This window comes from Ranitomeya variabilis, chromosome 1 (assembly GCF_051348905.1).
Source record: "Ranitomeya variabilis isolate aRanVar5 chromosome 1, aRanVar5.hap1, whole genome shotgun sequence".
Taxonomy (NCBI): domain Eukaryota; kingdom Metazoa; phylum Chordata; class Amphibia; order Anura; family Dendrobatidae; genus Ranitomeya; species Ranitomeya variabilis.
The window spans coordinates 442,972,559-442,986,038 of NC_135232.1; the positions used below are offsets into that span (position 1 = coordinate 442,972,559).

Below are 13,480 nucleotides of genomic sequence, written 5' to 3' on the forward strand. Positions count from 1 at the left end.
AGATATGGTGGGATCACACTACCTTAGAAAATTGCATAAAAAAGATATGATTCCCAGAGGTTTAAGGATCAAAAAATCTGCACCACCATATATTTTGTTGCATTTGAAGATTGGAATCAAATCCCTTTCCAACTGTTCTGTCAATCTTATGCGGCTAATAATTAATCACGAAGCATTAAAACTTGCTGGAATGTAGACAGAAATCACCGCAATTAAAACCAAATTAGATTACACTAAAACAATTCTGAGTATAAAGAATCATTGTCACGTGTTCGACATTCAGTATCAAAACTTTAAGATATTATTATTATTAGTGATGATATAAGCTCTTATCCGAAGCTATTCGATCATCCCTAATTATTATGATATGCAAGGAAACCAAGTTTAAGCTTGACATAAATGATTATACTATAAGATTATATAATCTTACCATCAAAAAACTGTTTTTAGACAACATCATAAAAGTTGTGGATCTAATATTTTTCCAATTCATAATGGTCTTAATTTTGCCGAACAGATGTCACTTATGTGCCTGCAGGATCTACAATGCGACAACAGCTTCCAGGATCATTCCATCACTCAGGCTTCTAATTTCACTACCAAAAATCCTTTTTTTTTTTACCCCATTAACTCTAGATCTGATTGTATGGACCGATTCCAGGAAACTATAGAGAGAGAGCTCAAAAAGGTGGATTTGAATACTAAAACATCTAAAGTCCACTCCAACCTCACAATCCACAGCATTGCGAGAACTTCAAGGAATGAATTACATAACTATCAAAATGAAGAAAGGAATAATTTGTGGATACTTCCCACGCTGCTGTTTATGGAAGAGGTCAAATTTCATTGATTTATTCATACATGTGTTTTTTATTCTATTCAATGGATTTCAAAGTGTCAAGCACTTCTTCCTCAGGAAATGTCTTATTGGGAAAAATGTTATCTCAATTGCCAGGACAACCCTTTTGTCCTCTTTTTATTCTAGTATGGCAAATACATCGCTGACCATGTTTTTGCCATACAGTTATTCATTCAATATATCAAAAATAACCCCTGCAACTTGTCATTTACCTGTTATACACATCCACCTGACACCTCCTTTTTAGATTTACAACTCAGAGGCATTCTTCATTCAACCATACACACCTCCACTTTTTCTAAGCCTATGTCAGGGAACGCCATTCTTCATGCCCAAAGCAACAGTCCTAAACATACGATTATATCTATCCCGCTGGGAAAATTTAAATGAATCAAGAGAAACTGATGTGATAAGAGTAATCTAACCACATAGCTGAGTCTATCATATCATAAATTTGCTGCATGGTTGGAGGTTGTTGGTTGTTATTTGAAAAGTCATTTGGTGAATTTATCTGGGAATGTTGCTAGGATTTGGGTGTGTACTAATTTCCCCTCCATCTCTACTTTAGTTTTACCTCATCCTCCACTTCCCAATGCATTCCTCTGTTGTTTGTGTGAGTATATTTGTATGATTGATATTTTCCTTTATCCCTGTATTACCTTGTTAGTCTGGTTGGTGTGTTACAGTACACTACTGCTCCCCTCTTCCCTGGGTGGGGGAAGGGTACAGACTGAGGGCGGATTCAGGAGCTAAGGCAAAGTACGTGGCCCTGGCGTCTTCACCATCAGAAGTAATCCGAGGAACAGGGCAAGCTAGGGAGCCCCTAGTGTTAGGGACAGGTTAGGAGCCCCTGGTCCTGGGACACCTGACAACAGAGCCATGACACTAGCTCTGGCCGAAACTGTTTTTTGATCCATTGTGGATCCTATCACTGCTTTGACATGGCAACTGCAGAAACTCAGCCTGGAGGTGGCAGATATATGCACTGTCGTTTTGCATCATTATTACATCAGGTTTGTGGACCGTGACTCCCCGGCAATCCTTAGTGGAGCCCAAGATTTCTTTGTGTGACAGGTTCTCTGGTGGCATGAAAAGTTTGTTGTTTTCAGGGAGGCCTGTAAGCTATACGTCAGGTTGCATCCTTGTTCCTCAGAAATAGAGATGGGCGGACACCTGAATATTTGTGTCTGGCGGGTTTGGCAAATAGTTACTTGGGTTCGGGTACCAGAACAGTGCCTGGACCGGAACCCGAACCCCATTGACTTGAATGGGGGCCCCGATTATCTAGTGTTTGCCATGCTGTCAAGTGCATGACAGCACAAAAAAAACATTGCTTATGAATTGGCGGAGAAATCATCCACGCCAGTCAGAGAGCCGCAGTTCCCATGCTGTCAAAAAACAGCGTGAGCGCTCAGCTGTGATCAGAGGTATAAAGTTTACCTCCGGTCACTGGTATCAGTGGATGGGACTACTGCTCCCACCATCAGACGCCTGCTGCCACTAATAACAGCGAGAGCAGGAGCAGCTGATGGGAGTATTCACTTATGTGCTGTAAATAAATACATTTTTATAACAACAGCATGGGTTTTCCTGTATTTTTGATTACCAGCCAGGCAAAACTCACAGCTGGGGGCTGCAACCCTCAGCTGACAGCTTCAGCAATGCTGGTTATTAAGAATAGAGGGGTCCTCATGGTGTTTATTTTAAATTATTTAAATAAATAATTTAAAAAAACGGCATTGAGTTCCCCCTATTTTTGACAACCAGCCTTGCTAAAGCAGACAGCTGGGGGCTGGTATTCTGAGGCTTGTAAGGCACCATGGATATTGCCCCCAGCCTAAAAATAGCAGCCCGCAGGTGCCCAGAAAAGGCCCATCTATTAGATGCGCCAATTCTGGTGCTTTGCCCGACTCTTTCTACTTGCCCTGTAGTGGTGGCAAATGGGGTTAATATTTGTGGAGTTGATGTCACCTTTATATTGTCAGGAGACATCAAGTCCATGAATTAGTAATGTAGAGGTACCTATAAGATAACTATCCATTACTAATCCTATAGTTACATGGTGAATAAAGACACAGCCAGAATAAAATCCTTTATTAGAAATAAAACAAAACACACTTTTACTTTTTTATTTAAAAATAACAAACACAGTTATACTCAAATGCCTATTCCACCAAAGCCCTTGTCTTCTGTAATAAAACAAAAATAATAAACAATATCCCTCACCTATCCTTTGTTCTCTCCCACGCTGTAATCCTTGTCTGGGGGAAAAACAGTTTTCAATCTGGACAGTGCCAAAATCCGACCGTACATGCTGAGAACGACTTGTGACTGAATGCAGCCTCAGTGACCGGTGGTGATGTCATGGAGGTTACCTCCGGGCACTGAGGCTGCGTTCCCAACCGGGCTGAATTGCTGTGACCTCGGTGAGATCCCTGCTAGCACCGTGAGGTCTAGGGCCTCAAACCACCTACACTGTCCAGTCCTATACTCACAATCGCAATTGACTCCGCAGTCTTGAGACAGGGGTATTATGCTCAAGTCATCTGAGGGTTATGCAGCGCCCCAGAGTCCTGGTTGTTGCAGTACTGTCGCTCCACCGCTAAGGGGAGTGATGGTATGTCTGATGGCACTGAAGGAGTTCACCTGACCAGGTATCACAGACACCAATACACTTCATAGTCTGGCTTCCAGGGGGAGCTAAGGGTGCTATGTATTAGGCCACTCCTCACAATCTGGTAAAACTGGGGGTTGGATAGAAAGTTAGACAGAAGCTGACTGGGTTGGCAGAGGGTGTTGCAGGGGAAGATTCAGGGGGATCCCTGTCAGGGGTGGGATCCTGACAGAGGCCTAGCGAAAAGGACAGAACGTTAAGGAACCGCGCCTGCACTACATCGCGGCGGTATCTCAAGAAAGGACAAGAAGCGAGGTTTATTCTGGAGAGTGAGAAACGAGATCAAAGCAAAAAGGAGATAACACCAGTAGGAGTCGTGCTGTAAGATCGAGGCAACATCCTACTGAGGCGCATAGCCGGTGGCCGGAACGCCGAGGAAGTATTGGGCTCCAAGCATTACTTCAAACCAACGGCAGGACAGTTAATTATAGGTTGGCTGTCTCACCTAAATCACCTAAGCAGACATAGGGGGCAACTGTGGGAGAGGGGCGTCACTAGGGTCCCGGAAGAACTATCCATATCATCTGGGGGACGGAGAAGAACATCAGAACAGACATAAGTTGTGGGAAAGAACATCAGAAACAGACACAACAGTTGTGAGGACTATCCCGTGGTGTTCAGCAGGGAAGTACTACAACACACAGGCGCTAGAAGGTAGGCACAGATTTCCACCTGCAAAGGGAACTCTGGAGGTGCCATCGGACCGGCCGGTCTCAGACAGCCCTGTTAACCGTACTCTGGATTGAGGACCTTGAAGCCTTCAGTAAAGAGGTAAAGAGACTGCAACCCTGTGTCCTCGTTATTCATCGCGGCCTGCACCACGCACCACCACTTTCACCTTTCATTGGACGCCCCTTAGCAGGGTCAAGGACCGGGTCTAGCCACCGTGACAACCCCAGAACTGAGACAGAGAGGCCCGGTACTGAGTACCCCGCGGCCCTGCGTCTGGGGGCGCTCCAAACTTGGCATCACGAACAGGATCTACTTAAGCCTGAAGAATCAGGTCATGTGTGCCTTGGAACTGTGATTTATTGTGCTTGGACTGTGATTTATTGCAAAGACTGTGGATTGCCACTTGCCGCCAGAAGTTCCCGCCAAAACCGCCGCCATTACAGCGCTAAGAGGAGCGCAGAAGAAGGGCGTGGAAGTGGGCGTGAATGAGCTGAAGAGCGCGGAAAATCATGGCTGCCCAGTCTAAGTATTACTGCATCCTGAGGACGAGTCCGTCAGCTGCTGAGGTCCGCCTTCTCATCCTCTATGGAGGGTGAGGACAATGGAGATGGGACCACCCCCGAAAGAGAGCGCGGGAAGGAGACACCGAGGAGGAGGCAAAGATGGCGACGTCGGAAGCACCGCATGGGGACGACCCGACCCAGCACGAGGCTGCATCACCCGTAACAGTCCCAGATTCGCCATCGCTGCAGGGACTGGCCCTCACGGAGTTACTGCTGGGAAGACCCAACTGGCCGCCATCTGAGGAGTGGGTGGCTGCAGCTGAGGCCCGGCGGTTAGCACACCGCCGGGAGGCCGAAGACCGTGTGATCTCCTGGTTGGGCCAGCCTGCGGAGATCTGCCTGTCTCCAGTGTCCCCCGCCCTATCCATCCCGACCGCGGTAGAGCGTGAGCTGCAGACGCAGGGCCTGAGAATCCTGCCGGCGGCGGAACACCTGCGGCGCTTGATGACAGCGTGGAGGAATAGGCCCCAAAGTGCGGCCCAGGTCGACCTGACAGGTGCTACAGAGGTCCCACCGTCGCACTGGGGTGTAGTGGTTTTCTTCAACTCCCGGGAAGGAAGGGGAGTTATCCAAGAGATTGGAGAGCCGCTGCAGGTCCGCGTTGATCGGAGGAAAGTGGAGCCTTGCAGTGGAAAGTATGATGAGGATCGCGACTTGGAACCCGGAGATGCTGTGACCTATACCCGGTGGCGGAGGGAGGCCGGCTGGATGGCCCGGGGCGTTCAGTGGTGCGCCACTCTCCAGGTTGCTGCTGGGACTCCGGAGGTCAAACCCACTGCGGAAAAGGTAGCAGGACCCTCCGCTGCGGACCACCAGAATGTCCCAACCCACTGTATGCCTGTGGGTCACGCCTGTTCTCGGCTGAGACGGGTAGCTCAGGAGGGGGCGCCACTGTTGCCTGGTCGGGGATCGGGCTTTCCCAAACCACAGAGGGCCACTTGCCAGGTAAGGCCTAGGAGGAGACCGTCTCCTAATCAGACAGAATGAAGCCCTAAAGTTCTACAAAATGTAAATAGTTAACTGTTCGTCTTTTTGTGTCCTCTGCTGCTAGAACCCGACCAGGGTTGCTCTTAAAGGGATCCCTTTGTTTACCCGGGATCCCTATTGCTTTTTATTTTTGCTTTTGGTTTTTCTTTTTACTCTTTAATACCCCCTATTTTGAAAAGACTGCCGAATCATGGACGGTGAATGGTTCACAAACTGTGATGTAAATAGTTTGCACCCTATTAAGGGTGCCCTCTACTGGTTTTACAAGAAAATGGACTCTTTGTGAAGAAACTGTTCCTGGAAACAGTACCGGAGTTCCTGCCCTACACGGACTTGCAACTTGAGCAGTTGCACTACCTCAAAGAGACTTGGTTCCCTCTTAAAGGGAATGTTCACCATTTGCACTTAATGTACAATGTTGCTTTAAAAGAGAGTGAACAGTAATAATGTTTTACATAGTAAGTTATATGTAGCCAGTTAGTTAGCTATAGAAAAATGTTTGATAATGTTGCTAGAAGATTGAGGACAGGAAGTGAACCCGTAGGGGTTAGTGGGTGAGTCCTCCTAGGCGCCATAGAGAGATGGCTCAGTGATCCTGTACTACGAAAAGAGGCAGTAGGCTTGGGCAGATAGACAGGCGGTCCTGCATAAGACCAATCAGAGAGTAAGAAGAAAATATTGCACTTAGAAGAGAAAAATGAAGAAAAGTTAATTTATATTTTAGGAGTTTATTAGTAAGCCTTTAGTGGATCCAGCTTATACGTCCTTAAAGGAGAAGTTAAATTATTGTTGAGAATTTGCACTTAACTAGAATACCCGGCTGGGTAAGCAAAGTTATTTATAGACTGTTATTTAACATATTTAACCATGTTTCAGTTGTAACGTTCAAGTGTCCTCACCTCCCATAAAGGGAAGCTCGGTTCAAATTTACTTGTTTCATGCATTTCAAAATTTGTATGTCTTTTTGCTGACATGTATTGTTGTTTTCTTCCCAGTCCGGGAGTACTGGATTTAACTGGGGGGGAGTGCAGCGCCCCAGAGTCCTGGTCGTTGCAGTACTGTCGCTCCGCCGCTAAGGGGAGTGATGGTATGTCTGATGGCACTGAAGGAGTTCACCTGACCAGGTATCACAGACACCAATACACTTCATAGTTCATAGTCTGGCCTCCAGGGGGAGCTAAGGGTGCTATGTATTAGGCCACTCCTCACAATCTGGTAAAACTGGGGGTTGGATAGAAAGTTAGACAGAAGCTGACTGCCTTGGAACCAGGCAACATCCTGTGGCAGAGGGTGTTGCAGGGGAAGATTTAGGGGGGTCCCTGTCAGGGGTGGGATCCTGACAGAGGCCTAGCGAAAAGGACAGAACGTTAAGGAACCGCGCCTGCACTACATCGCAGCGGTATCTCAAGAAAGGACAAGAAGCGAGGTTTATTCTGGAGAGTGAGAAACGAGATCAAAGCAAAAAGGAGATAACACCAGTAGGAGTCGTGCTGTAAGATCGAGGCAACATCCTACTGAGGCGCGTAGCCGGTGGCCGGAACGCCGAGGAAGTATTGGGCTCCAAGCATTACTTCAAACCAACGGCAGGACAGTTAATTATAGGTTGGCTGTCTCACCTAAATCACCTAAGCAGACATAGGGGGCAACTGTGGGAGAGGGGCGTCACTAGGGTCTTGGAAGAACCCCAGGCCTACCCGTCATACGGGTGCGTCCTATCCACATCATCTGGGGGACGGAGAAGAACATCAGAACAGACATAAGTTGTGGGAAAGAACATCAGAAACAGACACAACAGTTGTGAGGACTATCCCGTGGTGCTCAGCAGGGAAGTACTACAACACACAGGCGCTAGAAGGTAGGCACAGATTTCCACCTGCAAAGGGAACTCTGGAGGTGCCATCGGACCGGCCGGTCTCAGACAGCCCTGTTAACCATACTCTGGATTGAGGACCTTGAAGCCTTCAGTAAAGAGGTAAAGAGACTGCAACCCTGTGTCCTCGTTATTCATCGCGACCTGCACCACGCACCACCACTTTCACCTTTCATTGGACGCCCCTTAGCAGGCTCACGGACAGGGTCTAGCCACCGTGACAACCCCAGAACTGAGACCGAGAGGCCCGGTACTGAGTACCCCGCGGCCCTGCGTCTGGGGGCGCTCCAGTTACATCTACAGGTAGGGGCCATGCAACCAGAAGTAATTGACAGTTATGTGCTAGAGGGTCTGCCCTCTCCTGTGGTTCTTGCAATACCTTGGCTAACTCTGCATTACCCTGTGGTAGATTGGCAGACTTGGGAGGTGGTAAAGTGGAGTGAGTATTGTCAAGGACACTGCTTGGGTACCTGGTTTGCAAGGGTGGATATCCAGTCTGTCCATAAATACCTGTCTGAGTTTGGGGATGTTTTCAGAGCAGGGATGCCAAGAACTTCAGCCCCATCATCCTTGTAACTGCACCGTTAATCTTGTCCCTGGGGTCAAGCTGCCAAAAAGCAGAATATATAATATCTCTGGTCCAGAGAGGCAGGCCATGAAGGACTATACTGTGGAAAGTTTGACCAGAGGTCATATCAGACCATCCTCATTCCCCATCGCCCGCGGGGTTTTTCTTTGAAAGAAGATAGGGGTTGAAGGGGGTTATGCACCTGCCTAGATTTCGGCTATCTCCATTAGATCAGGGTCCGGGATTGGTATCCGCTCCCACTCATCTTTAGTCACCTGGTAGGTGGCTCAGTGGTTAGCAATGCAGCCTTGCAGCGCTGGGGTCCTGGGTTCAAATCCCAAGAAGGACAACATCTGCAAGGAGTTTGTATGTTTTCACTATGTTTGCGTGGGTTTCCTCCCGGTACTCCGGTTTCCACCCACACTCCAAATACATACTGATAGAGAATTTAGATTGTGAGCTCCATCGTCGACAGCGATAATGTGTGCAAACTGTAAAGCACTGCAGAATATGTTAGTGCTATATAAAAGTAAAGATTATTATTATTAATCTATCTAGATGACATAAATTTATTTACCTGACCTTTAGTCATATCAGGTACATGTCAGGCTGGTCTTACAGATACTAATAGTCAATAAATTATTTCTTGGTTGAGTAGATCCATTTTCTAGGATATGTTTTTTCATCCACTGGTTTTTGCATGGATCATGTAATGGATTGGGATTGTCCTGAGGATTTGAAGGCATTACAAAGGTTTTTGGGTTTCAAAAACTTTTCGGTAGTGGCCAAACCTCTGACAGATATAAAAGAGACAGACTTTTTCAAGAGGTCCAGTCCGGCCAGGGAGCTATTCGATGCCTTGAAGGGGCGTTTTGCATCTATTCTTCACCAATTCTCATGCAGCCTGATGTCAAATCTGGAATTTCAAATAGCTAAAATCGTTGATTCTCTCTTAGTTCGTCGGTTGCTTCAGTATCTGGTACACTGGAAGACATACAGTCCTGAAAAGAGGATGTAAGTACCAGCATCTGATGTCCATACGGCCAGGATGATGAGCTCTTTATGTGGCACACCCAGATAAACCCCATTCTGAGGTTCCGGAGGTCCCTCGTAGAAGGGGGTGTACTTTCATGGGTTTACAATGACAAAGAGGAGCTAGAAGACTGCAGTGTCTGATTTCTCCTATTCCTGCACAGATTAGAAGCACTTCACCTTCATATTAAATAGTGCAAGTTTGTTTTAGCAGTGCAAGATTTAACCTGCTCAGTTGAGATCTCCTGGAAACTTTCCTGCATTAAGGCTCAGCTGTTCACTGTTAGCTACTCCCATCTCCTACATAATCTGGGTCCTGGCAAGCACTCATGGTTAAAGATAGCTTTTGCTGCATGGTTGGAAGTTGTTGGTTGGTGGTTGTTATTTGAGAAGGTGTTTGGTGGATTTATCTATGACTGTTGCTAGGTTTTGGGTGTGGGTGGGGGAAGAGTACAGACTGAGAGTGTATTCAGGAGCTAAGACAATGTACATTGCCTGGCGTCTTCACCATCAGAAGTAATTCGGTGAACAGGGCAAGCTAGAGTGCCCCTAGAGTTAGCAACAGGGGAGGAGCCCCTGTTCCCGGGACACCCAACAGAGCTGTGACAGGGAGTATGTATCACTTATACGTACCCTCTGGTCCCATCTCAGAAACTGAAGAATCCCTGCAGTGCACAGTGTATGCGCTGGAGGGTTTCATAAGTCTGCAGACACACAGAAGCCAGGAAACGAGCAACGAATCACTTCAATATTATCAATCAAGTGTGTTTAACTCGGCGCACGTAAATGCAACTGAAAGGTTTGTGTGGTGCACTATGTCAGGACCTTCTTTATCTGGAAGTATGATCCTATATCCAGCTTAGCACTTAATTTATATCTCCAACCCCAAGGCCAGTATGTACACATCCAGATCTGTTCATCATAGCTGTCAGATCTGGTGCTAATGCACAATGTTACCAGACAGCTGTGAGACACACATCATGGTCCCATGAGCCACATGCGGCTCCCAAGCCACAGGCTGGGGATCCCTGGGGTATGATCACATGTTGCATTTTTGTTTTACTGTACCAACAACGTGAATTAAATTTCTGAACTCTCAGCTGCTTATTTTTTCCTTGCAGATTTGGAGAACCTTTAAATATACATTTTGTCAAATCTTTCGGCATTTTTGCAACATTTTTCAAAGCACATCAAAAACTTACTAAAACTGTTAACATCAATATTTGTGGCATATTTTTGCTGCTGCAAATGCTGAACATTTGCACATACCCTTAAAGGAAATCTCTCAATAGATCAGTATGGTTTATTAAAGGGAATCTATCAGTGGGATCAGCCCTGCCCCCATTTAGTTAAAATAAGCTCTGCAGGTGGATTCTCAAGGAGATCAGTGTCTTGAACAGCTCATTTACATATAATAAAAATGTAGACTCCTCTGGAATAAGACATCAGAGCGCAGATATCAAGGTATCAATTTATTCAGCTTCCAATGACCTACATGCCCTTACAGAAGGCATAGGCGGGCTGATCCTACTGACAGATTCCCTTTAACCCCTTACTGCCATAGGACGGAAAAGTACGTCTGATGGCAGCATCCCTCGCTTTGATGTGGGCTGCGGCAGTGAGCCCGCATCACAGTCAGGACATGTCAGCTGTTTTGAACAGCTGACATGTGTCCGCAATAGGCGCAGGTGGAATCGCGATCCACCCACTCCTATTAACTAGTTAAATGCTGCTGTCAAACTCTGACAGCGGCATTTAGCAAGCGCTTCTGGACGGGAATGTGCACACCGGTGACCCCTTCACATGATCAGGGGTCATCGTTGTGTTGGCATGACAACCAGAGGTCTCCTCTATGGTTGTTGATGCCAGATTGTTATGAGTGCCAGCCTGTGGTCGGCACTCATAGTAAGTCTGTAATTCTGCTACATAGAGGCGATCTGAGCATCATCTCTATGTAGAAGAGACGATCAAGTTGTGGCAGCTTCTAGCCTCCCATGGAGGCTATTGAAGCATGCCAAAAGTAAAAAAAATGTTTTTAAAAATATGAAAATATATATATATACAAGTTCAAATCACCCCCCTTCACTCCATTCAAAATAAAACAATAAAAAAATCAAACCTACAAATATTTGATGTCGCCGCGTTCAGAATCGCCTGATCTATCAATAAAAAAAGGATTAACCTGATTTCTAAAGGGAGTAGCAATAAAAAAAAGTCAAAACAGCAGAATTACTTTTTTTGTTCGCCACAACATTGCATTAAAATGCAATAACGGGCGATCAAAAGAACGTATCTGCACCAAAATTGTATAATTAAAAACGTCAGCTCGGCATGCAAAAAATAAGCCTTCACCCAACCTGAGATCATGAAAAATGGAGACACTAAGGGTTTTGGAAAATGGCGCAATTTTTTTTTCTTTTAGCAAAGTTTGTATTTTTTTTCACCTTTTAGATAAAAAAGAACCTAGACATGTTTGACATCTATGAACTCATAATGACCTGGAGAATCATAATGGCAGGTCAGTTTTAGCATTTAGTGAACCTAGCAAAAAAGCCAAACAAAAAACAAGTCTGGGATTACACTTTTTTTGCAATTTCACCGCACTTTTTTCCCCGTTTTCTAGTTCCCGACATGGTAAAACCAATGGAGTCGTTCAAAAGTACAACTCATACTGCAAAAAATAAGCCCCCACACGGCCATATAGACAGAAAATAAAAAAAGTTATGGCTCTGGGAAGGAGGGGAGCGAAAAACGAAAACGCAAAACCGAAAAAAGCTCCGGGGGTTAAGGAACCGTGCATTATATGTACTCTCATTTTGTAAAATACCTACTGATATGGTGTATGGTCGTAACAATTTTTTTTACTTAAGTCATGACATTTACCCACTATTACAAGTAATGGAAGTAATGGCAAGTAATCATTGAGCATTTAACTTCCAGAACATAAGGTAATTATTAGTGATGAGTGAGCATACTCGTTACTTGAGATTTCCAGAGCACGCTCGGGTGTCCTCCGAGTATTTTTTAGTGCTCGGAGATTTAGTTTTCCTCACCTCAGCTGAATGATTTACATCTGTTAGCCAGCATAAGTACATGTGGGGATTCCCTAGCAACCAGGCAACCCCTACATGTACTTATGCTGTCTATCGGCTGTAAATCATGCAGCTGCATCAACAAAAACGAAATCTCCGAGCACTAAAAATACTCGGAGACCTCCCCGAGCATGCTCGGGAAATCTCGAGCAACGAGTATCCCTCACTCATCATTAGTAATTATCTTCAGAAAGACGTTGTGGTACCACTGCTGCTTTGCAGGAAAAAAACCCAAAGGGGCTACATTTTTTCACTTTACAGGATCCGGGGGGAGGTGGGGGGTGATCTTAGTGATATGCAATTGCATTATATGGTGAGAATACCTTTGTCATCAAACATCAATACTTTTCTCAAATAGTGGATCCCAGCAGCCATATAGCTAATGCAGCTATACATTTCTTAGTGGTGCCTACTTTTATGGATTGTTTTCTATTAATGTCAATAATAGGTATATGTAGGTCAATAAAAATGAATGTGCAGTAGCTATTGGAATTGTCTAATAAGCTCCTAAAGTCTAAGGTTATGTCCTGTTTTTCAGACACATAAAATATTATTAGGGGTTTTACATATTTTATATAAAAGGAACACACTACAGACAGTTAGGATTAGGTCCAATTTACAGTATGACTTTCCTGTAAATTGAATAAAACTATTTCCTAAACAGTTCTGTAAAGACAAGCATTCAGGCAATACAGAACTAAATTGTGACTATGATATTCTTAACATTTTAACATTTCATAGGTGGTCTAAGGGCTATACCCACTGAACTAATGCTGTTTTAAAAAATATAGTTACCGTATATGCTTCAATGTACTGACCATTTAAAATATTTTTGTAGCATTCTACAATATTTGCTGCTACAAACAATGACTTACAATTCTTACCTATGCTGCTGCCACCGTCCCCAAAGACAGAAGGAAGACAGTGAATGAGCCGGCTGGTACAGTGTCTCCGTCTTATCCCATTGCAGTTACCATGGAGCAATACCCATGGCCCTGCTCAGTGCTGATACACATCAGAATATCCAATTTGTTCAGCTCAGGTAAATTTCACACTCCCCACTGGCAGAGTAACAACTTGTTTGTGTTCTGTTCTGCTCATGGTTCCCTGGAAACTCACAATGTTGTATTCTCTGATAGCAATGTCAATGTGGAATTATTTGC

General features: G+C 45.1%; 1 protein-coding gene across 1 annotated transcript in view; it reads right to left on the minus strand.

The window, feature by feature from the left end:
- The window catches only part of LOC143770653 (E3 ubiquitin-protein ligase TRIM32-like), a 72,300-nt gene extending 59,048 nt beyond the window's left edge, over positions 1-13,252 (minus strand). The window contains exon 1 of the mRNA XM_077260557.1: positions 13,202-13,252. The gene's annotated coding sequence lies outside the window, so the exon portion shown is untranslated. The remainder of the gene's footprint in view (positions 1-13,201) is intronic.
- Between the last annotated feature and the right edge of the window lie 228 nt (positions 13,253-13,480).